At 40.3% G+C, this 26,677-nt stretch overlaps 1 protein-coding gene across 1 annotated transcript in view; it reads left to right on the top strand.

Moving 5' to 3' along the window:
* Positions 1-26,677, top strand: part of SPOCK1 (SPARC (osteonectin), cwcv and kazal like domains proteoglycan 1) — a 306,342-nt gene that overhangs the window by 154,973 nt on the left and 124,692 nt on the right. The gene's annotated exons all lie outside the window — the stretch shown is intronic.

The following is a 26,677-nucleotide window of genomic DNA, read 5'->3' as shown; positions in this document are numbered from 1 at the left end:
TTGGGGATTATATTTAAGCCACTGTAACACTACTTGTGTCTAAAGGTACATCAGCATCTGTTGTAGCATAACATCCCCAGATGAAAGGCAAGGAAGATAAAAGGCAAAGAGAGTGTTATTAATTAACTGTGGGTATGGAATGGGCCCCACTTCCAGTCCAGTCTCTCGAAAATAACTGGCATGCAGAACAGGCTGCAGATGGATCGGCTGCAGCACACATATGGCTGCAAATAACCAGTGCACGTCTTGGGTTTGTACTTGTTGGATGGCTGGCTTATGGGAATGGAATAACTCACAGTTGTGACACAGAAACATAAAGAGATCCTGGTGCACTGGCGCATGTATAGTAGCAACTCAGTGTTAGCCCCAGGTGGGAGACAGTAGTTCTGGCCTTAGCTGAACGTTGCAAGAGATAGGAGTTCTTTTCCCATTTCATGTATGTTTGATGCCTGAGTGGACTGTTGACCTCTTAATGGGATCTGCAGTTGTTCTTATAAGTAATTATAAGCCCAGTGACACCTGTTACTTGGTTTTTTTGTTATTATTTTACTGTCTCTGCAAGGTTCAGTTTCACCCTTTGAATAAGTCAGCCACCTGGCACAGCTTATTTGGTTTTTAAGTCAGCAGAGGTCTATCATGTATCTGGCCGGAAAGAACAACACAGGGAAATAGGATTTATTTTCTAAATGATGCAAACTAGTCCCATGTCCCCTTTCTCACAGTGGCTTGAGGCAGATGCATCAGAAGAAAAAGTGTTAAAATTGTGCAATAAGCAAATAGGCAGGAATTTGCTACATACACAACATTGTCCTTTGAAGGCCACCTCAAAGCCACCTTCAGAACCAGAGAAATTCCCTACAGCTGCAGACAGCTGGGCCAGCAGGAATGCCACAGAGAAAACAGGACCTTCTGTAGCCAAAGCACACGTGGATTCTTAATATAACCAGCTAAGTGGTTTGGGATGCCAGTAGGCACCATGTGTAGAGAGAGCAAGCGAACCAGAAAGCACAGCCACCTTCACAATCATCCATCACAGCTGCACAGAACTTCCCATTAAGTCTTCTCCTGATTTTTGGCAGATATAGGCTCAAGCCTTGAAATATTTAGTCTTTAAAATCTTTTGTGTGATTAATTATGATAGCTCTAGGTATTTCTGCTGTCTGCATAAATGTCTGATCCTTTGGGGACCTCGTTAAGTTATTAGCTTCATCAATTCCCTGTGACGGTGATTCTGCAGTTCTCTTCAGGATGGGTCAGCACGAAGAAAAAAGTACTTGGTTTGTACTTCTGCCTGTTATTTCCGTACAGCAGCCAAAGTTTTGAATTCTGAGAAACTAAGCAAAGCATTACAGTTTTCCTGATATTGGAACTCGTGTTTATGTGCACAAATGTCATGTTTGAAGAAGAGTGTCTTGCACATGTGGAACTGTAAGTGATCTGATATTTCTTCCCTCCTGGAAAGCTTGTTCAAACATCCCAGGAGAAAATTCCACTTGCTGGACCAATAAGGCTTGCCTGTGCTTTTCCCTTGAGAGCAAGAAATATGGATGCCAGCCTTAATCCTGAACCTTTCTTATGAAAGCCAATATACAGGGTAATGCGGTATATTGGCTTTCTGTTGGGCTGTGGATAATGCTGTCCTTAAGCAAAAAACTCGTTTGAATCTTTCAGACTACGGAGAAAAATAACCACTTAAACCATTGCTTATTTTGGAATTAATCTGATTTTTATGACCTGAGTTTTTCAGAAATCAAGGCAATGTGATTCAGCAATGATACTGCTGAATCCCAAGCCCAAATCTGTTGGGCTGATGGTGCCCTGTCATGCTGAGGAGGCTCTCTGCGGTGTTTGTTTACCACCTTTCTCAACAGAGGAAAGAGCAAATGGAGCCTTTTTTTTTTTCAGTGGCAATAGAGAAGCTGCTTTAATGTCATCTCTCTCTTTTCCTGTGCCCGAGTGGCTCCTGAGAGCCGGCCGGACTGTCAGACAGCAGGGATCCCGTGTTTGGGCAGGTGGTGCACTGCTGACAGTGGAATAGCTTCAATAGCAGGAAGGGTGGCAACGTGCCCACCTATTTCGGCTCTGTTCGAGGTTACTAAGCCTGATATTAAAGGCTACAGAGGATGAGCAGCTTTGATGAACTGTCGCTTTCATGATTTCTTCACATTTGTTATGGCACTGTCTTGACAAAGACACCAAAGCTTTTGGGTAGAGAATCGAAAAGAGGACCTAAGGGACAGCTTTTCAATCGTGTTACCTGTTCACATACTCCCCTGAATCACGGCTTAACACTCTGACTTGCAGTAGGTACTGTCCACCACCCTTCACGCTTGGCATGCTTCGCACTCCTTCATAGGAAATGCCAACAGTTGGGTGTTTTAATATTCCAGAGTCATTATTGCCAGGGTCCTGAGCATCACAGCAAGCTCCAGTGGTTTAACACTTGGGCATTTTTCCTGCTGCATTTTATCCATCCGAGAACCTGCTGTTACATAAAATGTAATTTGAAGTATGGTGCTTCATTAGATGATTTTACAGTATTACAGCCACCCAAAAGCTTTGATGTAGAAGATAATTAGTAAGAAATTATGAGGAGATAAAGCATGGGTGGGCAGACAAGGCTAATGAGTCACAGTCAGCAGAAAGTGTGAACTGAAGTAGTTTGCTGTCATTAATATCCGAAGCATATTCCTGTTGCGTTTTTTCCCCAGGTGTGAGAGGAAGACGCTGAGAAGACACATTCTCAGGGCCAAAAGTCGATTCTAGTCTTCCTGTGTCAGCAGTATCATTGCTGAATCACATTGCCTTGATTTCTGAAAATCTCAGGTCATAAAAATCAGATTAATTCCAAAATAAGCAATGGTTTAAATGGTTGTTTTCCTCTGTAGTCTGAAAGATTCAAACGAGTTTTTTGCTTAAGGACAGCATTATCCATGTTAAGATGCTGAGCCTCATTGCAGTACTGATTTGAGCCTGTTTGCAGACTTCTGGCAGACTTTGTGATTGCTGGGGAGGGCGTTGAGCTTCATCATAACTTTAAACATGTGTACTGCCTCTGTGTCCCCCAAACAAACTCTGTGCTCTGCTCTCTTCTGCCTCTTTCCTCTTATCTATTGTTTCATCAAGAGAAGGGAAGAATCACTGAAAAGTAATTAGTGTTTAACAACTCAGAATTTCCATACCAGTCATGATCCACCAGAACAGGTATCACCAGGTCACAGCAAAATTCTCTTCTTTTCATTTGAGGTAGGAAAATGCTCATGTTTGTTTTTAGGGGGTTTTTAAGGTGTTTTTGCGTTATAGAGAGTTTCAAGGCAGCTGGTCGTTTTCAGATACCTTGTATTTTGCTTGGGTCCTGTGCATAACCTGGTTCATAGCGATAAGGTAGAAGGTGATGAGGAGGAAACTGGGGTGTATCTTGAAACCAAAGATACCATTAATTAAGCAGATAGTAGTCCAGCAATAAGCCCCATGGGTCCATTGTTTAAGGAACAAAAGATGTGATGATATGGGAAAGACAAAATTAGGAAAGGGTTCAGCCTTAGCTTTCTGTTGAGATTTTCTTTCCAGCTCATCACATATGCTATTAGTGTGTTCCTTTAATTCAGCAGAAGGTGGTTTTTGAGCACATTGCGTTTGAATAATTTCTTCCCTGATGCTACCGCTGCCTTTACCGTTTCCCTTGCAGTTCATCTGTATTCTGGTGCTGACATAACTTGCAGTTATTGTCTCTTACATTCACAAAGCTGCCTTCCTGAGGAGTTAACAGGTTATCAGCTCTTGTGGTCATTTTTAATCACTGTGAAGAATCATATCTTTCTAATAAGGCAAGTGATTCATTGTTGTGCCCTTTTTATCAGTGTAAAGCCTGTCAGAGGTGTGGTGGCTTTCAATTACAACCTTCAAAGTTTGCTGGGGTAGAGTCCAGAATACTTAGAGAGACAACCCCATAGTTAGGCAGACTTTTTCTCTGTGCAAACTATTATTATCCCCTCACTTATTGTTCTATTTATTTACAAATAAAGACCAAATATCCTCAGTGGAACGTATGAGAAAATAATAAGAAATTCCATTACCCCAATACTGAAGAAAAATTTGACATCAGAAGCTTAATGGAAACGGAAATATATTATCCATTTGTATGATTAGAAAATAAGAGCCCTTCATAAGCCTAAAATAAATGAAATACCAATGTGAAATTAGGAATATGTTTTTCATTTTTAGAGCGTTCTGAAGCAAGATGCTTTTGTATTTTCTTAATAGCCTCACTTCAGACTCAATTGTTATAGATGACTGTGGAGATGTAATGGAACTATACAGCAGTGCAGGGAAAGAGGCAGAACAGCGCCTGATCAGCCAAATAAAGCAGCAGGGAACTTTACACAGAGAGTGTGAAACCGCTTTATGGCAAGCCGGATTGCTTCCTTCTCTGTAAATCTGTAGGAAGGTTTGGCAAAGGAGTTGAGGCAGTACGAGATCCAAAAGTACTGAACATCTCCCAAAATCCATGTCACTCGAGTTGGCCACAAAACCCTCTGTAGCAAAATCCTGGTGTTCCTCACGCTAATTGATATTTTCCTTGGGCACACCAGGTAGCCCTGGTTCAGGTCTCTTCTAGCCTGTGTCCAGGGAAATAGATGCATATGTGCTCCTTGCTGTGTTGGGATTTTTCAAGTGGCCTTTGAATTGGTTCCATCTGCCTTTTGCGTATGCTCGGTTCCTTGAGAGGCCCCTGCTTTAACACCGCACTCGACAAACTCTTTAACCTACTCTGTGGGAATGGAGACTCTGCTTCTACACTGTGGTATGAAAGATTTCCTCCACGGAGCGAAAAACACAGCCCTTTTGAGTATTTGCATAAGTATCAGAAGGATTTGGAGGGATACAAATCTCCTTCGGCAGTAATCATATTTTTGTTGCTATTAGTATAACAAACTAAAAATCATTTTGCATTTCGCTTAGACCACTTGTTTTCCCAAAGGGAACTGTTCATGCCATTAAAAACTCTTTGTGAAACAAGTGCATAAATAAAAAGATAACAGGAGAAAGAATGTTTATACCATCAGCATCCAGAACATTATGGAATATTTTTTATTTTTTTATATCCAAAATTGAAATAACCAACAAATAATGAACTTTGGAGGTGGTCTTAGGGATAAGCCTGCCACTAGGCATGGGATATGGGGATGCTTCTGCCAGTCTTAAAATCTTCTGATTCAATTTTGACTTCAAGCATAGTTGTGGGAAGGCACATTTTTCTGCCTAGCACATTTTGAAGGGATAGTTACCTAAAAAGAAAAAAACCATTTCAAAGCATTTCATGACAGAGGGAGCAGGAAGTTTGGAATTTGATTTTAGATTCAGATCTGGAAAAAATTTTTTTCCCAAGTTCACAACTTCTACTTGCAAATTCTGTTGATCACCCCAAATATGAAATACCTGTGCAATCACAGTACTTCTAGGAGCATAAAGTGTCTTTTCATGCCTTCAGCAAAGCAATTCACTTTCTGTTGCTTCCTGTAGCTGATGTCCGCTAAGCTAATTGTATTCAAACCCCACTACGATTTATTAATGCTGTGTGAATTCTAGTTTGCATAATCATTCTAATTCTTTCACCTGTTGATACTGGTTTTTTCACGTGTTTCTCATAGGAAATGTAATGTGGGTGTAAGTGATCTCGCTCCTTTTTCGAGTTCTGCATTCGGGGGGGAAATTCTCCCCAAATCCACCAAACTTTGCGGTTGCAGGAAATTTTCATGTCCTGCTTTTTTTTTCCTCCCAAGCCCCAGTGCTCTCTGGCAGGCACCATGCTATTCATCGCTTGGCTGGCGGTGCAAGACGGAGTACGCTCTGAAATTGCTTGACAGTACATCTCTGCAATAGATCAGCAGGGAGCTCTGAGATGAGGAGTGTAGCCTGCATCTCCTCTAAGATTTACTATGTCATATTCAGGGCTCTGTTCACATTTCTGTGAATATACAGGGATTTTTCTTGTCTACAGCACAAATAAAATAATCCTCTCTTTAATCCTGTCGATACCAGTCCTTCAAATAGCCAGTAGAGGCCAGTCTCCCAGTGACCGAGGTCTTTCTCATGTGCAGTTGCATCCAGAAGCTTCCAGCTTTTGCAAATAGAGAATGCAGCGTACAATTTGGCTAATTCATGTTGCCAAAGAAACACATTTCGGTGATCTGGCACAGAACTGGCAGCCAGAAATACTAGAATTCTCTGTCTAGCTCCGCCTTTTATTCTTCATATTCCCTCGCCTAAGACTGATAAACCTCTTGCTTTCATTTTCCCACAGGCTAAAGTGCAGCTGCTGCAATTTTATAAGGTTCTTGAAGGATTACCAAAGAAATTTAAAATCTTCTTAAAGTGCTGATAATTTTAGGCTGTATCTATCAGAATAAGCTACAAGCTCTGATAGATAACTGAAGTATAAAAGCTCAGGTTAAGAAAGTCACTGTAACTTATATAGTCTAAACAGGGAACCCATAATACTGCTTACCAGGCCTTTACCCGCCCGTACTCAGAAGATGTGCAGGGACAGGTCCTTAGGGTCAGGTACAGGGATGAGGTACTGCTTGTTTAATAACTAATTGTGGTACCTGTTGGTGTATTTGGTGATAAATTCAAAGCATAATTGCTTTTGGAACTTTTTTTGATGAGTAATTGAAGATAACATACCCCTCGCTTTTTCCTCATCTAAGGAAACCACTTCAAAAATCACCCAAATGAAATGGTAGCGTTGTTAGCAATTAAATATTTTTAATAGCAATACTTCAGTAATACAGGAGCCAGACAAAGTTGTCTCTTTTTTTTCCCCCCTATGGATTATTGCATTGTCAGTAGGGTGCATCATCACAGCAGCAGGGATTCATCTGTCTACATTTAGTTCTCTGTTACTACGGATCAGATTGTCTGGATTCTCTTTCTCATTGGTACAGGCAAATAGATACTCTGGGGTGCAATTCATCTCTTATTCAGATAGCTGTCAAAAAACAAGTCAGAGGAGTAGTTAGGTTTTAGATGCCTACAGTGTGGGAATCTAATGTTAAATGAGATGGTTTCCCACCTGGTATATTTACGTCTTGACATTTCTACAAAAACATCATTTCCCAACTGGTAGTTGTCAAACACTGGAGAATTTTAGATTTTTTTAAATTTCAATGGAAGCATGAGTGAGTCATATTTAAGTGATATAAATGTTTTCATTTCTCGTTTCAGTCTCTCAAATGGAGAATCTTACATTTTTGTATTTTGTCCCTTTGAATTATATAGGCTGTAAGGAATTGTGGAACAGAATGTATTAAGGGATTGCACTCCCTTACATGCAATAAACACCAAGCGCTTCAAATTGCCCCAGCTATTAGAAAAAAATGCTTTAGTTTGAAAGTGCGTTATTGAAATGGCAGCTCCCATCACCGTTAGCAGCCCCTGCGCAGAAAAGCTGTGTGTAATACCTTGCCATACAACGGGTTTCTCAAAGCAGGTGTTCAGCCAGCCACCTTGAATCAGAGTTTGAACTGGACATATAGTTAACTGGTCCCAGTTTTGCGGTAAGTTCAGCATGTGTTTATCATCAATTAAAATACCGTCCTTGGTATTTATTACCTTTTAATGAAGCGTATCACCGCTGTAACTGTTTAGAACCTTGAATGACAAATTCTGGCATCTTACAATTGCTGCCTAAAACCATATTTTCATGTATGGAACCCATAAATCATGGGGGGCTGAAAACAGGAAACTATAGGCAAGGGAAGCTGCTGAGATGAAACTTCCTCTTGTATCACTGTCACATGCAAGTGCAATGCCATCGAATCCAAGCTTGCTCTTTTTTTTTTCTTTTTTTTTTTTTTTTAATATGAGCTTCAATTATGCGCAGGAATATATAGAAGTTGGTGTAATCTGTGTATTTCACCAGGATGTTACAACAATAGCATATTGCTTACAAGCTAAAATTTAAAATAAGAACATCTGATAAATATATCTTTCCAGTTTTGTACCTAGTGAATATTCTAAACATAGCCATGTTGCGTTTGAAACACAATATTCTGAAACATACAAAATTAAAAAACTGACCGCAAAAATGTTAATTAGGGCCATATTCTGAGTAATTGGGCAGGGGCAGCCACACATTCTTATGCCTCTTACAATCTGAGTTGCTTGGAACTGAAAGTTCAATTTGTATTAATGAGGGAAATCATTCTTTATGCCGTACATCAAGACGATAAAATGTGTCTTCATTGACTAGACTACAGGTAGGAACATAATGAATTCAAGGGGTCTCAAAATAGCAATTTGGCTTTACCTGCCACAGCTAAAATCCATGCTGTGACACCGTACTTTCCGTGTTTGAGGTCTGCTTTGCAAGTCTAGTTTTGTGATGCCTCACCAAGCCCATGCTCCTTTCCCAAGAGTTGGTGTGACCACATCCTCAAATGCGAGCTCTGCCTTCTGGTTGACAGCACCATCACTCCCTTCTGCTTTATCAGTGTCTCTTCTACACGTACTCTGATAGATATCCCATCAGTAAACGCAGCTTACTCCTTTCATCCCTCTTAATTTTCTAGGCAACCTGTTGATCTGATTCACATGGATTTTCAGTGGTACATTCAGTTGAACAACTTTTTTTGATGCATCAGATCAATTTTCAGAATAGTAAATTCAAGGCTAAGAAGAAAGACATTGTCGGTGCAGTTTTATCTGTATGATACCCCAAAAAAATTCTGATCCTTCTATAGATACAAGATTTTATCACTCAAGCTCAATAGAAATCTCTGGATATGCTCACATGATCTTCAGATACCTGATTAATCCATATTAAATTACTATTTGTAGCTAAAATTTACCAGCCCTCAGCTGAAACAGCACAAAGGATAGTGCGCTGCTTGTGGTCTCATACGGTGCAAAAGGATTCATTGAGTCGTCAGGAGGGAGCAGCAAGGACAACTTACACTTCTTTCCATCTGGGTAGTGGACAGATGAAGCTTTTGATTTCTGAGAGATTAGTAAAAGGTACTGTGGATTATGGATTTCACTGCATTGAGGTATTTAGTTATACCAGAATTTAATTGTTATCCTGCAGTCTGAGAGTTACAATCATATTGGCTAGTTCTTGCCTTTGTGCTATCTGCCGACTCATCTAAGAAATGTAATATCAGTTAGACTTGTTCCCTCTTGGCAGAGTAATTTGGTAGGTGGCTAATTAATGAAATTCCACCCCCTTTCCCTTCCTCACACACTCTTCCCCCTCCTCACCCCTCAGCGATTTTTCACAGGTCAATATTTCAAGGCAGTGCTGATAAGATGTCAACTTAGAATAAAAGAAGATCATGTTGGTAAGTAAATTTAACGCACGCTCACTCCAACTGGCAAAATTATGGAACAACTTGATTTTCAGAAAATTAATTGCACATTGAATCCTCTGAGTCATTAGAAGTGAGATGAGCCAGTCTTTCCTCAAAGATGAGGTCGTAGCCTAGAGATAAGTTAAATGCTAGCTGCAAGCTGAATTAGCAAATGAGAGCTGGGCAAAACTTTAGTGGGGAAGATTAGGTTTATTTTATGTCAGCAAGTAGACAACCTGTGATTAAAATACCAAAACATACTGACGTGACGAAATACGGCATTTCTGTAGTACTTCAGTTGCATTTGCAAGCTCTCAAGTAATGTATGAGCTAGAGATACCGATGGGGTCAGTGGGCACACAGAAGACGCAACACTTGAGAATCTCTGGTACTTCTGTCTCTTAGTACGTCTCTCTCATGTATTTGCAAGGGCTTTAGCTGATTGATAATTTTTAGGTTTTGGGTTTTTTTTCACTGAAAGATGCACAGTTACCAATACATGGAGCCTTCTGCTCTTCACATAATATTAAGTATTCCTTGAGGGCTGCTCAAGTAGGTGTTCTCTGCTAAAGATTTGCCTCAGGAGTCTGTAATTCCTACAAGAAGAGCACATATCTTTATTTCAGAGTCATCACAGGCTATCACACTGGTTGATGCTCACTTAGATTCTGCTTCATTAACTGTTCCACATTTGTTTTCTTTTCTTGCCAGCCTGCTTAAGCCAGATCCCCAGTGCAACTCCATTAAAGCCTGTATCAGTTTCAGTCAGAAGACAGATGGCCTCGTGCCCTATTCCCTCCCTTTCTGTGATGTACAAATTATGTCTTGAATACTTCTGTCGAATGTTACCAAAATACTGGCTGCACTCTTGCCTTTCTAATAAAATAACAAACGCTACAATTTTTTTTATACTGGATTTGGAAAATTCATGGTGCTGGAGAGGAAGCAACTAGACGTGGGAGTGTGGGCACAGCTTCAGATGTTGTTAATGGGCAGCAATATTCCCCTAAGGACTTTCTGTTTGTTCCCACTAAATCTGAGCCTGTGCTGTACATTTGCATATTCTTAAGCTGTGACCTAGGACAGTTGATAATAGGCACGCTTAATCTCAAAGAAATAGTAAAGGGAATCTAGAAGCTTTTAAATGTTGATGGATAATGTAACTCTAATTAAAAGTGTAATCTAATCTAGTAAAGTGGCTTCCAGTTGATCTTCTTCTTGGGTAGGGCCAAAAACTTCTATTCTGAAAGACAGTGTGATCAGTTGTGGATTTCTCCATCTCAGATTTCAGCTGCAGAAAGATGTGGCATCATTTCAGGCAGTATATGGCGTATGTTATATGGCAAACCCACACTGTAGCAGTGGACAAATGTTAACATCATCTTGAAGCTACATACGTTATCTAGTAGTTATGTGATGCTTTCAAGATTTCTTCTTCCTGCATTGCTCGTGTATCTGTTCTGTATAAATGCACATTGTCATCTTTACATTAATTTGGAGAAACTGATAAGTGAAGCATGCAACAAATCCACTATTTGTTCTTAGCTAATTAGCTGGTTGTGAGTCCCAGCATTCAGCAGTTCAAGCAAATAATGTAGATGTGAATTATTCATTACGTGAGAACTGCCGTAATGGGTAAGAATGAAAGATTCTAACTATTCTGGTCTCCTCTTTCTAATAGCACTATCAAGCGTGAGCGACAAAGATACCAGAACCATAACAGCAAGCAGAGATAGCGTCATTGACACAAACTGTCACTAATGTTTGGCTTCTGTTTTCTCTTCTAGAATGTAGCATGAGCAGTAATACGCATTGCCAAGCCATCAGCTTTACCATGATGGCAAGAATGTTTATGTCTACTATTTTACTTCCATGCATTTCTTTCTCGCTTGTGCATTTTTTTCTCAAATGTGTCAGCAGTGGAGTAAAACTATTTTAATCCTCCAAGTGATCAAAGCTGCTGTTTAGATAAGCCTTGAGTTTCCCTACTTTCCTACTGGTCCGATCTTATGAATCATTTTACAAAGCCCATTTACAAGCAGGAAGTGAAATCCTGATCCCAAAGAAACCAAAGCTTCCACTGCTCTATGATAATACCCAGTGTTTCATCATTAAAAAATAAGTAGCTTAAAATTTTGGTCATTTTAAAATTTGTGCATTCTCTGATACAGGCACTTAGTACTTCCCAGACAGGTAATGGCTCTTCATGGATGTTGACACTTCTCTGGCATTTTTTAAGGCTGCCAGTTAATGCCATCAGAGGAAGTTGTGGGTAAACCACATTTTACAGGGTCAGCGCTCCAGCTGTAACGCTCTGGGATGAAAACTTATTTGAGGTTACTCACAGAAAAGACTACATGATCATTTTATTTCACTACGAAAACATGACAGTCCAGTAAAAATGCACGTCAGTCTTCCATATTTGTATCCATGAGCCTGCTGAGCCTCCTCGTCATTTGGTTGCTTTCTGGGGCTGCAAGTAAATAGCAAGGGCTGGCGTAGCCCTTCGAGCTGCCGCTTCTGGCTTTGTCCTGTTTCATTATAAAGCCAAATGATCTGGAAACCCACCTGAAAAGTGTAGTTAAGTGATGTGAAATTTAGACACACTAACAAATTACCAGTAGCTGAACATGCTGAGTTTCAAATTATCCTGCAACCTGAGAGACTGCTAAATTAGTTAGCTAGATAGAAAACTTCAAGGAGGAGCTACTGAGACAATGCACTGAAAGGAGGAAAGAAGGATCTTTCTTCTGAAACAATGACATTGGCACCTGGACACCTACTGTTCTGAAGTGGTTGCCAAGCCCTTAAAAAAGCCTGTCTATATATCATGTTGGTGTATCACCATCCACCTTCAGCAACCACTGACAGCCAGTAGTAAAGGCTACGCACATACTAATGGCCACGTCCCATATAGATTCTTCCATGTTCAAGGAGCCGATTATGCCTAATAAATATCTCGACTGTTATTGACTGTTCAGCTTGCATTAAAAGACCTGATATGGTAGTCTTCCTTTAGAGAAAAAAACAAATCACAAAGATTTGTGGGCCATTTAAAAACCTATAGGGCATGAAATTGATACTGTGCGAGAAGGAGAGAAAGGAATTCCCTCATTAGGTCTTGCACATTAGTACAAAGGCTGCTGCTGTAGTTTAATCTGAGTTCCTGTGATGTATCCTCGTAGTTCATTTATACCAGACGTACACATGGAATAGTGTGTTAAGATACTGATATTTCTTTTAATTATGTTTTTTTAATGTCTGCACTTTTATTGTATGCATATGCATTGTGTATGAAAGAGCAAGGGACGATTGTGTAAGTAGCTGCATTAAATACCCCAAACTGAAACGCTGACTCCCCGCTTCCAAATTGTGCTATATAACATAATGGCTCTCGAGCATTATGGGCAGAATTACATTTTTACTCTGTTATTGATGAACTTACGGTGCTGAACACTAAGACTGCCGTAGAAGCTGATGTGACAGTGTTTCTTTCCAAGGCTTGTGATCCAGCCGCTTGGACTGTAATTTAACTGCTGCTTAGGTTTACTAGTTTGTACAGCTGTTCCCCACCGCTGTATCTCAATAAAGAAAGTTACTTTATTATCTTAAGTATTGAAAAAGGGTCAGAGCATGGAAGATGAAGCTTTTTGGTTATTTTTTTCTCTCTTGCACACTTAGCATATTCAGGTTGTCTACAGTCTTTGCTCTGACATGACTTAGAGTGGATGAAAATTTTGAGTTAGGCTTTCTGGCAGCAGCTCTGTCGTGGAAAGTACTATGAAATCAGCTGGAAAAATGATCTTGCCCAAATTATAAATGCAAATTCAGTCATTATGTCAGACAAACACATTTTCTCTGAACAGATTTTAATGTTTGACTATGGTAAAATGAAGCTAAACTCATTTTCCAGTTCAGTGTCTGCCCAAGTAACACGGGGGTTTATGGCAAACCCCACAGGGGAGGAAGGAGGAGTCAGAAAGGAGCAGAGATGCTCCCTCACTGCCCGTCCGTCTTACTGTACGGCTTGCTCCACCTTCTTCTTTCGGTAGAGAAGACCTCTTTGTAGTGATGCACCCTTCTTCAAATGTCAATTTACAGATTAAAACCAAATAGAAATATGTTCTGTAGAAGAAGCAGTGGGATGGATAAATTGTGCTGGAATACGATTTCTGTTCCCTTAACATCACAGCACATTTATAAAAATGGAGATATTTTTTTCTTCTTAATACTGAGGTCACAGTTTTACTTTTTCTGAGTGTCATTTTTCAACTAGGATCTTGCTTAGAATCGGAAAAGCGTCCAGCATTATTTGGTGTTCCCTCCAATCTGACATCCACTGCTTATCTTCCTGCGTTTCCCATATTCACTGGGAATGGTGAAGTCTAGAAGCGGGTAGCAGTTACGGGTAACATTTACATCTTTTCAGACCAAAACTGAATGAAGTTAATTAATTTAGAATTATAGTAGTAGTTCCTGCTAGCGTCTTCCCTCTGTCCCACCTCCTGCCTCCAAACCACTCTAACACTTTTTCTTGTTCTTCGCATTATTCTTGTCTCACGTTTGGGGCCATGCCCCCAGACATGGCTAGCGATAGATCAGACAAGTTGACTCTGCAAATATACTATATATTCCCTGAAAGGGAGCAAAACCCAGTTTCCAATTCCATTGTTACTTTGTGTTTGAATTATTCAGCATTACCGATAGACATGGTTTCTTTTTATTAGAACTCCATGTTTTATCTTTGTTCTAATAAAAAGTCACATGTACATCAGGAACCCTGAATAATTCAGTGTTACTTCATAAGTCGGGAAGCTTACTCTTTTTCAAGGCATTTCGTGCCTAGGTGTTCCAGAAAGGAAGCAATTCTCTTATGAACAGTTGTTCCTGTTGTAAAAGTGGATTTTAGCTACCATGCTGAGTGCAAAGATACAGTTGTATTGCCTGAGGCAGCCTCGGCTCTTTCTCAGTGGGAAAAGGACAAACCAACATTTTAGCTATTCCAGGCAGTTACTCAAGTATCCACAAGGAACTGTTCAAACTTTAACTTCATAAAGGATCTTTTTTCAGAATTATTTTAGCTGAGTATTGGCAAGGGAAATAACATTTCTCCACCGTCAGATGATATCTTCATCAATGTATAATTTTTTGAGAAACATAAAGCATTCTAATTAAACCATGAATCCATTTAAAGCCTTCTAAACGTTGGTTTTGTGTGTTTAAAAATTATTATCAATCACTTATCAAAAGACCTATCAAGATGCCCTGGAATGCATTCATGAGACTAGAATTTAGGCTGGTATGCATTTGCCAGAGAACTATAAAAAGCCCACTGCAAAGTGTGTTGATTTAGCAGCAGCTCTGTAGAGGTGATCTTTTGTTGTCGAAAATTAATTTTGCGGTCTCAAAACCAAGAGAGCGACTGGAGGCTGTGTGAATTAAAACTTGATCAGCAGTTTCCACGCTTCTGTAGCAACGACAGTGTAGCAAGAAAAAACCCTGTAGAAAGAACCCAATGTTGGTTTTCTTCCTTCTGTATCTATTGTTCTGCAGGGCTGTACATGTCCTGTAACTTCGTATTTTCATTGCTATCATACCATTAGACACTTCTGAATTGCAATGCTAATGCTCTTCCTTGTGACCACTTTCTGTCTTCCAGCCCATTTGACAATCTGCTTTTTCCACTTCTGAGGTTAGCTGCTTATGTCACCCTTTCATCATTCTGTGCAGAAAAGTCACCAGTCCCCCACTGTTTAGAAACTCCCAGTCTCAATATTTTTGCCTTTGTCACGGTTCCAGCAATTGCTGATCAATTCCAGCAGAGTGGAGTTAATTTTTACAAAATTATTTAGTAGTTTATGAATTTTCATCTCTATTTGTTTCACATTAGAGATTCTCTCTCGCGCTGTGGAGTGAGGAATGGTGTTAGATAGTCACTCATTTTCACAGCACTTGTTTCAGTTAAACTAATGCTATATTTAATTTCTTGTATTTGTATTTACTGTACTTTAGAACCAGCCAGGACAGGTGTTTGTCCTTTCATTTATTTCCCATTTAAACCTCTTCCGGATATCAATTATATGACTAATTCATTACCCATAGAGGATCTTCATCTTTTCCTGCTTAGGTAATTCCTCTCAAAAGCAATGAAAATTACATTAAGCTACAATCTATTAGGCTACCCAGCCCCCAGCCAATTTACACTTTCAATGTGTTTTGTGTTGCACAGATTTCTAGTTTATGTACAAACCACAGGTAGTAGAAGCAGCACACATTCTGTAGGGTCATGTCATTTTGTCATGTCTCATGGCTAAAATCTCTATAACTTTAAAGTTCTAGTGATTTCTTCTGACAATAAGTTCTTTACCTGTATACCTACAAAGCTGTGAATTTTCTATTTCATCCCTAATCCAGAGGCATTCTGCAGAATGCTGCCCATCTTGCAAGGTTTTCCACAGCGGTATGAAGTTGACAGGGACTGAAACTGCTATCTTTTCATAATGAAATCAGTCTTTGAAAAGTCTTTTATTTTTGTGTTTGTTTTGCTCAGTGCACACTAAAACTAATGTAATATGGAAACAAAATAAAGTGTTTTGCCCATGTTTCCATGGAGACAATCAGACTGCCATAAATGAACGTGAAACGGCTCTTAGTTCTGCAGAATTTAGCTGTTTTGAAATCATTACATTACACATCATTCACAGGGGCCCTTTGCTTGTGTTTTGTGATGCTTTCCAAGAGTCCCAGGGTGATTTCTATACAGGTGAGTATTACTATCTCCATTTTAAATACCGAAAAGGCAGGGAGGCAGAGAGCGATGAACTCGTTTATCCAAAGTCGCAACGGTGACAATGATAGAACAAGAAGACAAGGTGAGGGTGTCTTTCCTTCTTGCCCCTTGGTTAGGACAGACGCTGCCCACACGCTAAGATGCTAAGAACAAGTGTCAAGTTGGTAGTTCTTCCTTGGCATAGTGTTTCAAAGAATGCCATCCATGGTGTACCTTATTAATTAAGCATAAAACAAGCTCCTATATTTTATACCCAAAGCTGATAATGTTTGGAGCCAAATTCTGCTTCATTTATTGTAGCAAATAAGCAAAGGAACTTAATGGAAAAAGTAGAGGTTTTCTCATTTCCAGGGCTGAATGTCTTATCTCGTTTAACATTTAAATACGAGTATGTAGAGATGCGCAGGGTGCCGGGCTGGGAATTGCTGTAACTGTAACAACATTGACATTCAGTCTGTCGACAAATAGAGCAAACTCGTCAGCCTCTCAGAGAATTCATATCCAGAATTTCCATTGCTTGCCTCGCTCTCTACAAGGCTGTGTTAGAAAAGAATTGTAATTACGCATACTGAAATACTGATTCATACACACAGCAGTTTGGTCCTAATTTTTTACTATTTGCTGATGGAATCTGTAATAACTTTTGCTTCTGTGTTACCTCTAAATATAAACATATGTTATTCATGTTTTCAAATGAGATTTAATGACATAAAATATCTAATGGGGAATGATAAAAATTGATTGGTAAGAGATTTTTCTGTGTGAAAAATACAGAGGAGTTCTATATCCACTTACATTTGTTTCAGTTTTATTTTTTTCTACTCATAGTTCACAGTATCACACTTCATTATAGTTCTTAATGAAAGTTGGAAAAGGGTTCAGTTTCTCACAAGCTGACTCTCTGAATTAAATCACAGGACATTTTTTCCCGTTATATTATTGCTTCCATTCTGCAACAGCCGCAGAAGTATTGCAGAAGTGTTTCAAGACATATCATGCAACTTCTTTCCAAACAAATCAAAATATGTGTTTGTATTCATCTGAAATGAGAAAGATGTATCTTTAATTATGCATGAATAATTTAAAATATTATTTTCTGAAGAACGTATAACCTGTTTCGTTTTCATTGGCCTTGGCATAAAATAATTTGTATTAAATGAAATCCCACTAAATAAATGATAATTCACTCCCGTGTAACCGAAAGCTGAGATAGTCTAGGTCAGTTCACAGGAAAAAATGTATTTGTCATTTCAAAAGTACCAGATGATTGTCAAGTCTAAGCATTGAGAAATCTCAAAGTTATCTTAAATATGCTTTCTTTTTTGATTTAATAATGATTTGCAGTCTTTTTATGGCTTTGATTTTTTAAAATCTTTGCAGTTTGTTTTCAGTATCTCCCCAGCAGCAATGAGAACAAAATCTCATTGGCCTTTGGAGAGAACAACAAAGTTCCGTTCCGGTAGTAGGATCTGGAGATTTAAGGGAATCAGCGGTATCACAGGGCCCAAGTTCAATCACAGATACAGAAAATGCAGCTTCAACTTCTTACAAAAAATCAAGTCTGACTTAAGGTCATTTCACAGGATGTTATCAGCGCACCAGTTCTACCAGTGTGGAGACCCCAGTGCTTTCTCTCTCTTTTCCTCACATTCATTTGCTTGAAAATTGAGCTTGAAAGTCTGAGGGAGCACATTTCCTTCCAGCAGAGGTTTGGCTGGGCGGGGGGCACCCGAGGGGCAGGGGGTGGAATCGGTAATAGCTCTCCTGCAGCAAGAGCCTCGCCTGCGGTGGCAGAGCCCTGAAAAGCTGGTGGGATGGAGGTCATCCGCGGTGAGTAGCGGGATGCCTGGGGTTAGAGACGCTTGACTGCGTTGTTACAGGGTACCTTTGAAAAGCAAGCAGAGAGCTGATGCTGACCGAAGGGAACAGTTGTGTTTTTAGCTCTGCTCCTGTGCTGAGCATCTGTTAAGCCAGATACTGCGGAACTGTGTCCTCCCTGCAAGGCAGAAGCAGAGGTTTCTTCATTTTCTCATGTTCCACCAACTAAAGATTAGAGCGATCTTTTGAAGCTCTACTTCCATCTCAGGAAGCTTGAAGCTGGATCACCTCAGGGGGGTTTGGGACTCTAAGACAGAAACTGTAGAGCTGCTGTCATTGAACATATGCCAAAGCCCTGTGAGTCCCGGAGAAAGGGGTTATTTTTGTACCCTCGCTACTTCCTGCAATTAATAATTGAACAGAACATCTGACCAACATCCTTCTGTCTGTGGGATTTTTAGGTCTGTTTTGCCTTCAGCTTACCGGGATATGCAGAAACACACCCTCGGGTATGACACACACAAGCACAAATTATCACATAGTGGAAGTGCTTGGAATGTGGGGAGGCGTGGTGGCACCGACGCCAGATCCCAGGGTGTTGAACCGCTGCGAGGGCCCTGTGCTGGCGTGATGGGGGAGCCGTTCCCTTGCAGGCGGGAGTTTGTGCAAAGAGCACCCGGTGGTAGCTGGAAAGCAAAGCGAGTACGTCGCTGTGCTTGACAGCTGCTTTTTTTCCAGCGTAGGGAACTATTTCAGATACATTTGCAGTATATTGAGATATAAATTATAACGATTCATCATCAGAAATCAAACCAGGAACTTCTCTTTTATGACTCTTCGGAAAATCACCTTTCGTCTTACACATGTCTCTTTACTAGTTGCTGGCGAAATACCTGCATTGAAGGTTGTGACTGATTATCACATCCACCGGTGGAAGCACATTTCCTAACTTACAGTCCTACCTTTTTTTTTAGTTTTCTTCACTTATTTTCACTGTGTCAGATTTCTGTATATTTGTCAAGGAAATTCCTTTAAATACTTGGGTTCTTATCCTTTTCTTGGGAAAGGAAATCTGTAGAGTCCTTTGAAGCATCTTTTGCCTTGGATGGCCCTCAGCAATGTCAAAAGCAATTACATGTCACTTATAAGAAATGATTTTTGAAAGTGCATGTAAAAATTAGAATAGATGTTTCTGTGCGCTATACCAACGTCTTCAGCCCCTCAAACGTTAGGGTGCTCCAAAGCATTCTGTATACATACACAGAAATGCTATTCAGTGATGGAATAAATGCTGACAGTTTGAGATGTTGCTGTTTAACTGCCTTGAGAAATTCCATTTACTGAAAATAATTCACATACATGTTTGAAACATTCAGGCCTACGGTAATTAATTTTCAGCTGAATTGATTTCTGTATGGAAATTGCTCTGAGTAATTATGCAGAGAGGGAGCATGTGAGAGAGAAAGAGAGACTTAAATATCTGAGCTTGTTAATCGAAGACATGTTCTCCCCTAGACTTGGGGGAGGGCTAACACCAATTTTCTCCCTAATGAAGCAGAATGATTTATGCCAAGATTTGCAGACGCAGAATAAAAAGCATTGGTAATTATTTGCAATTGATATGGGGTGGGGTGGGGGTGGGGGGTGTAATCTGGTATTAAATAACATTTTTTAAAACCAGAATTATTAACAATACCAGCCCTGGGAAGAAATGTTACACTGAGCTCCAATAAACAATGTAGTCTTAGCCACTTACCAGCCTGTAAAATAAGAAAATCTGGGGAAGGGGCATGGGCAGGAACCTTCTGAATAGCTATAAAAGTCCATCACAGGTTTACTTGGGTGTCTTCTTCATACAAGGCCATGGGGCAGTCCTGTTGCACTTGGATTAAACTCCACTGGCACGTGGGTTGGTTGGAGTTTACCTCTGGAGCATTGAAAACTTGTGTTGTCACAGAGAAGCAGAGCAACATTCACCTGAGTGCTCTTTAAGTCAATATGTATGGCCATGTTCACGTTAAGGAAAAAAAGCATCAATTCATCATGTACTTGAAAGCTGAGTAGAAGCTCTGATTCTGGGGGGAAGTCTGGGGTTTACTTCGGACAACCGAGATGATAAAACCATAACTGGTTTTAGCCATCATGCGTTAGCCATCTTGTGTTGAAAACATGTCCCTTTCCTAGCAAAAATCAACAGCAAACTTTGTAGAGATTTTCATACGCGTTTAAGCTGGCTGCATGGCTTCTTACATGTTTGCTACATGATGGCTTTTGTGGAAGTATATAGTAAAATTCCTCCAAGTCGCTACTTGGCTGCTTTGATCACACTTTCTCTTTGGCTGTGACCGTGCTGTAAGGGGTGACAAGATGCTGATTTGAAACATTGCCTCTTAGATCTGAAGTTTGACGTCAGCTGCCATTTGAGCTTCATGCAGAGTGGGGAGGAAGCCAGGTGAGGAATCAGCCTTCCGCCCAGACCAGTTTGTGGTCGCAGCTTTCTTGCTCCCACGCCCTTACAGCTGGCTTGCACGGCCAGGAGCTCTGCTTTCCTTCTGGGGCTTGCTCGTAGAGTATTGCTGAAATCAAGTAATACATAATAATACTGAAATGCACCTATAATGTAATGCATCGTTTAATTGAGAGGCTTTGTTTTATTATCAATCTTTTTTGTCTTAAAATATGCACCAGGATCTCTGCGTCGAAGACAGCAGGTCCCATTTTCCAGTTCATCGTACCTTTCTCAACAGATGTTCTTCTTTTCTCATATAGTCAGAACAGTTCCAAGGGGATTGCATAAAAGCAACGGCTCTTGACATTTCATTATGCAGAAGTATTTTTGTCATTGAGTGATCATAGCACTTATTGTCAGGCAATTTTGAAAACAAAAAACCCAATATTTACATAATGCCATTTCTTTTTGATTGTGTAGTTTGTTTCAGCTCCACTAAACAGCTATGAGTTTGAAATTACTCTCTTCCCCCAAACGAATGGTCATAAAAACAAAATCAAGCTCATAAATCTTGCTGTGAACTAGTTGTACAGTTTCTGCAGGATTACACATCCATTGCTGCAAGACATTGAAAGTATTTATTCATCACCCCTTTAAAGTCCAATGTGTGAAAAATAAATTTACTGTGTTGTGATTAACACAGTGACCCAGAGCTGCAGCACGTAGAGCTACAGGCTTATAGAGCAACTTCTCCCTGTGCTGCCGTTGTCTCAACTAAGGAGTTTCCTCCAAGTCATAAGTCTTCTTTTATAGTGGTAATACATAAAACCATGAAATGTAATAGAAAAGTATCTCAAACACTGTTGTTAGGTCTTTGTCCAACACTGATTTATATTGCAAACTCACAGCCTCTGGTGAACGGTGCAGGGAGGGGAGAGGAAAGTGCGTACGGTTCATAAGCAAACCTTCTCTGGATGGCTTTGTGGAGCTGGGAGGGAGAGGGATTTGGGATGCAATTGGTGTTTGTAATCCTTTTGGATTTTCCTTTTGGAAAGAGATGCCAACGCACTGTTCAGAGGTTGTTAATGGTCTGATGCAATCCCTGGTGTTTCTTGTTTACCAATTATTCTGGTATATCTGTGAGGTAACCACAGAAGATTTATAGTTTTAATAGGGAAGCTAGGTTGCTCTGCATAATAAAAGCTTGACAAAAAAAAAAAGGTCCTTTGTCTCTTAATGACAGGAATTCTGATCCTGTACCTGCATTTTGTGTAAATGGGGCTGGCATAGGTTTGGGGTCTGTGCGTCTAGATGAGACCCTTTCCCTTTTGCGGTGCAATCCACTGACCTATAGAGCTGGCAAACCAAGAGTCTACAATTTTCCTACAAAAATGTTGTGGTCAACGAAATAGAAACTGTAGCCCATCTAAACACTTCTTCGCTTTTGCTGTGCCAGGCAGGAAGAGACTTCAGAGCTCAGGGCAGCAGGATGGCTGGCCAGAAAACAAATGTCAGCGGCAGAAGCAGCTAGGTGTTAAGTGAGGAAGAGGAAGATTTTGAGCCCAGGTAAAAAGGCAGAAATCCTACATTTTCCCAGGGTGAAAAACTTCTGAAAATGTTTATAGTGGGAGATGTGCAGTACCATATTTCCCTGGTTTTCAGCCAGCTGTCTCCTGGGGTGGATGCTTCCCTTGGAGACCAAGTGTGCAGGGATTTAACAATGTGGGAAAAGCTCAGGACGGGAAACTGTGAAACCTGGATCACAAGAAGATAGGCAGGGTGACTGAAGTGGGTTTTCATCAAAGAATTTGTCTTCGTGTGAAACCTTTAATTCCAATACTGACTGGACATGGATTCCCTCCAAAAATTTTGGACCAACCCTCAGCCACTGACCATATCAATTTCACCTTCAGTCTCAGGCTAAAGAATAAGTGGAAAAATGTTCACATATTAAAGCCAGGCTTAAGGGGGTGTTGTCATTACTGTGCAGACAGACCCAAGTAACTGTGTGCAGACTCTTTGGCATAGAAAAGGGATGGCTGATAAAAGAACATCTTTATAATCAAAACTTCTCTTTTTTTCTCACTCCTCTTCCCACTTTCATTTTTTTATTTCTACTTTTGGCTCTTCATTTTCAAAGATTTCATACTCATTGCTTTAGGACAAAAAGAACTGTGATGACAAATACGGTTGTTATGTTTCATCTTATTCCCAAGGGTCTTTTCTTCTGCAGATGATGAGCATCTGCTCCTAGTCATGTAGAAATCTGATTAACAAAGCATGATCTTTGATTAGCATATTTCAGAAATTGTTTCTTATTATGAGCCCTCCTTAGGGCTTGTGTTGCTTAGCAGTAGAACAACCTTCCAAACTTATTTAACATGTTGGGGAACTTTACAGACATATAAATCCCTATTTTGACCTTTTATGTTCATACGGATCATGTATTCTGCATAAGTGGAAAAAAATCTCAAGAAATAACATTCCATGTTGTGGGGTCTTTTTGCTGTCTTCTGACAAAGCCCACAGTTTTGCTTGTATTTAATAAACTTCCTTCTACTGATTTGAACTGTATGGAAGGGCTGTTTGTAATGAATAAGAAATGATGCTTCTATAAGTGTGTTCCATTTAAGGATCTTCAGGAGCTTTTCGGCTATGAATGAAATAATTCATCCAACACACACAGGTGGGGAAAAGCTTCATTTATTATTATTGCCAGCATTATTATTCTTTTCAGATTTTAGAAGCAAGATGCTGAGGTAGAGAGAAGTTGAGGCCTGATTTAAAAGGAAATAGTGACCGGGATTTCCAACCACATCTTTTCTCATTCCTTTACTTCAAACTGATGACCATTCAGCACTATATTTCTTTTTCAATAGAAAATTTTTAATTGCGAAATATTTGAAAGTTGTGTTTCTTTTAACAATAATGTATTGTGTGGTGCTGTTTCAGACTATACATACTTCAGAAGTGTGTGCAGTTTTATTGCCTTAGAAGACCTAAGGAGTTCCTGAAGTGGATATAATTCTTCAATTAAAATAAATTTTACTATGAAAAAAATGCGAAGTACTGAAACTGTGAATGATGTCACATAGACCATGTAGGCATACATCTTCCGTCTCTTATTCATGCAAAATTAGTATTGACTTTAAAGGCTAAACCCCACTTACACAGGGTCTAGCTGATCGAAAACTACAAGCACCAGGCCAGAGAGCGCTCTCCAGCAGCCCAGCAGTGTTGGCAGATGTTAGCCCTGGGCTCCTAGCCAATTTGCACAAGGATTTCTGTTGATGCAGCATTTTGCATCAAGGATGTGTCACCAGCCAAAACAGACAATGTGCTTGTGCTCCAGTGAAGGAGCAAGGCCAGCTGCAAGGCAGCAAAATTTCTGGTCATTAAGTTTTTTTTGTATGGATGCGACCTTTGAATTATATCAGCCCCCTGAGCCTATATTCTGGTGACCCTTCATGCTCCAAGTGGTGCTTACGTATAAAAGGCTTTGCAGAAGGAGGGTGTCTCACTCCGGTTTGCAGTTTAAGAATATCTAGGCAGACGGATATGGCATGCCATTTCAATCCTTGTCAAATATCTGCCTCAGTCTTTAACTCAGTCTCCAGTGAGAGCAAAATAAGAGGATTAAGAATGTCTGTCTCACTCGCTGTGTTCTGGGAATGTAAAGAGCAGGTCATGGGCTACTTATCTGCCTGTTGGTCTGACTTAGAAAAGACACCAAAAGGCAACAGCAAAACACCCCTGAAGAGCCTTTTCAGCCTTTGGTCTTCCCAGTGGGACAGACCCTGGCCCCTCAGTCACTACCTATGCATTTTCCTAATGGCAACTCACTGGATGTTGATGCCTTGTTGTTTATGGTGCCGGAAACAGATGGTCTTTTCTCCTTCCTTGCTCACTTCACCTTTTCTATCAGTTTTAATTGCTTTAAAAGAAAAAGCTTTTAACACTTCTGTTTTATTTTTACGATGTCCCGTGTCTTGCACCAAAGGCATTCCACTGAATACATATGCACTACCGAGGTTCAATTGCCCATCACAAATGTGTAATGGGTGTTAATGTGGTACGAGCTTGTAGCTACGGCTGTTTAAACCGACACAGAACAGCTGCAGCACTTGAGCACTGCAGGAAAGCAGAAGAGTCCTCTGCTTCTTGGAAGTATGATTGCTGTTGTATAATGAAAAGTTTCTCCAATCCTTCAGTAGAAGTAGGAAACTCAGTTATAATAATGTGCAATACAGTCGCAAAAATGAAATTAAGAGTTGCCCATTTCCAAGAAGCATTCCATTATGTGGGGAGGGAGGGGAGAAGTAAAATGGAATTTGAGGACACATTGAAAAGGAACAGAAAGTCAAACCCATGGCAAAATATTGTCCAAAAAAAAGCTCATCTAAAAATCACTTCCTACAGGTGCAGTTTTTCTGTATGGCTGTGATTTCCCTTCTGAAGTATTCACAGAACCATTTTTTGAATATTTGTAATTCATCCGGGCAGATACATCTTATTGCTGATCTTTAGAAGCATCCTTTTGTAAGAGAATGAATTTAGATAGATAGCCTTTCAAATGGGACTTGATTGCAGAAAAGTATTTGTAAGAGATTTTCCCAGGTGGGATCAGAGCTCTCATTGGAGTGGTATCCTGCATAGCACTCTATCGCTCCTCTTTTTTTTTTGTTTCAAAGATTATCAAATCACTGTTCATTTAAGGAAGCAGTCTATAGAAACTTGGCAGGGGCAGGCAGGCTTGCACGCTGGCAGGACAACAAATACTGTCTGCCTTTGTGGAGTTTCTGTAGGTACCAGGAGGCTGCTCCAGCACCTGCTCCAGTGCCCAGTGCACCAGCGTCTTCTTGCCGCTGGGGAAGGAGCAGCTCCTGCCTTCACTGGGATCAGACCCTCTCCCTTGCTTTGGTGTTAAACAGGGTGATCCTAAACCAAGTCCTAATTTTACCACATTTGGCCTCTGATATGTGTTTAATATCTCCATTTATTTGAGGAGTGGAGAAAGGTAAGTGCAGTTCTAGTAAAATCTAGCATAATATGCCACGTTCTAATTTCTTCATTTAGTGTTAGGAGACATTTTTATATAGAGAGAAAAAAGTGAAGGGGCTCCTCAGACTCTCATTGCTCCTTTCAGAGTCTTTTTGTTGCATCTGGGGAAAATGGTTCATCACAAGCCAAACGGGCATCTTTGCAGGAGCCTCCTATTAGAATATTGGCAGGGTATCACTGTGCCATTTCAGCTCTGAGTACTCTTCAGATAAGCAGGGCATGTGTGTATGTGGGCATGTGCATGTGTGTTAATCCTTGTGTCCTGGCTAAATGCCAGTTTTGGTAATTACTGTCTGTCTGCAGTCTTCAAAGTGCATTTGCATCGTCGTTAGGGTACAGCGCTACTGACTCCTTCAAGCCCGCTATTGTGCTGCCTTGCAGTGCACTGTTACAGAGAGGCAGATATTAACCAGAGGTGACTGTGCTTGATTGGTAAATGGATGTGTTCAGGAGGAAGGTTCATTGGATCAATCCTAGTCAAAACTGTAAAGAGGGTACCTGACGGTAAACTGCACTTTCCAGTGCAGGATTGCATGTCACTTTTGCACGTTTTCCAGACTCAAATCACCCGTCACATTAGAGGGAGAGAAGTTCCCATTGCTGCTGCCATGTTCTCTTCTCTGGCAACTTAAGAATTGTGGAGAGAAGGATTGCTCGCTGTGTATTCATCCTGGGGCGAGCTGAAGATACATTTCTGGGCAGCGTGTCCCTGTCTGTCCCCAGATCCTGTTAGGTTCCTGTTAGGCTACTGGAGAAAAGGACAAAGCAGCAGTGATTGCTCCTCGGGGAACCAAAGCCATAGACCAAAGTGGGGATGCTACCACCAAGAGGGGGAACATTGGATAGCGTCAGAAGGAGAATAAAGAGTGTAAGGACTGATTTTAGAGGAAGAACTTTCCCTGGGGAGCATCAGCAGGGACAACAGCTTGGGCATATTTGCTCTGAGATAGCAACTCATCGTGCTTTCTAATCCCACTTCCAACAGCACTGCTGGTCGTGTAAATTGTACAAAAGCCCAGGATTATTTTATTGTTATCAGTACTCTTCTACTTAAGCATTTAAAGTACAGGAGGCTTATCTGTAAAAAACAAAAATAATTTCTACAAAAGAATATGTCTGTTTTACAGTATCTGTGAAATTAAATTTATTAGCACTCTGCAATATGTCAGTTATTAGATAGCTTCTAAAATACTGGTCTTTTTGTTACTT

The sequence above is a fragment of the Rissa tridactyla genome, chromosome 11 (assembly GCF_028500815.1).
Source record: "Rissa tridactyla isolate bRisTri1 chromosome 11, bRisTri1.patW.cur.20221130, whole genome shotgun sequence".
NCBI lineage: Eukaryota > Metazoa > Chordata > Aves > Charadriiformes > Laridae > Rissa > Rissa tridactyla.
This window is presented reverse-complemented; position numbering and strand designations above follow the sequence as displayed.